Genomic DNA, 1,359 nt, shown 5'->3' on the forward strand with positions numbered 1-1,359 from the left:
TTTCAAAGGAGAAATCAAATTTTTTAATCGGCCACGTAATTTTGTTCGCGGACCCAAACAGTAGCGATTATGAATCAGCATTAGCCGATAGAGAAACGATAGTTTCGATAGAAAATTATTGATTTAAATAAAACAAATTTAATTCAAATATTTTAAATTATTTATTAAAAAATAGTTCAATGGGCAACTTTTAAGAAAGTTCTGGCATACATATAGTCAACTTTTATTTACAGACTATTTATTTTCAGGCATTTTTTTTATTTTGTTGAACATTTTTTTCACATATTTGCATCACACCACAAAGAATGTTAAAAATTTATTTACATATTTTACACAACAAAAGATTAATTTTGTCCTTTAATTTAAGTTTATAAAAACTCTTTATCACTGAAACTGAAAAATGAACATGTTACAATCTGTAGGTTATATAACACGTGGACTCCCTGCAGCCATTAGCATGTATAATCATTGAATTTATAAATAAATTGTTGCATGAATAATAATATATTACAATAATATGTCATTTTAATTTCTTTAATTTTTTAATAATCAGCATTGTCCTATTCAAATTTATCTCTTCATGCTTCTCATTCGAAACAATTAATTCTTTTCAATTTTAATCTGCATATTCCACTCAGTTGAACTCATCCTAAGGTAACCTACAATTAGGAGATTCACGCTTTTTGAAAATTGCTATGTGCGAATCGTATTTTTACCATTGGGTGTGATCTTTTAAAAACTCCATTTCATATTAAATCTTAACCCATTCATATGCACATTAATGAATCGTAGAATACTCATAGGAATTATTTCAGGTTTGTCAGTCTCATTCAACTCTATTCATTCCGCATTTTGACGAATGTGGTATGGCAGATTTAAAACACCGCGCACAGACGACCGATAAAAAATGTGGCCAACCAATTACATTTTCATTGTTTTAATCTGAAAATGACAGATACGCAATTAAAACCGACTCGCTTTCAATCGGTTTTTTTCCTGGGAAAGAAGATTAAAATTTTTTGGTACAATTCGATGTAAAAGTAAGGGTTTTCACTGAAAATGTAGTTCGGATCGTTGTGGAAAGCAAAGCATTCTGTGCTTACAAATACTGGAAAAACTACATCATACGTTCAAATTATAACTTTGAGTATTGTGATTGCGAGATAACTTTTTGTACTTTATTTATAAATGCTTTAATAAAAAAGTTAATAGCTAATCAGCCGACAATGTTTAGATAATAATTGGACTAGATAGATCTAGACCGCCACGAATCCGAACGAAATTAAGGGCATGTGATACTTAGAAAATTGTCGATTTTACCAGTTTTAGGTTCCCCGGCTTTTTTTTATAATAATAAAT

This window comes from Belonocnema kinseyi, chromosome 7 (genome assembly GCF_010883055.1).
Source record: "Belonocnema kinseyi isolate 2016_QV_RU_SX_M_011 chromosome 7, B_treatae_v1, whole genome shotgun sequence".
Lineage (NCBI taxonomy): Eukaryota > Metazoa > Arthropoda > Insecta > Hymenoptera > Cynipidae > Belonocnema > Belonocnema kinseyi.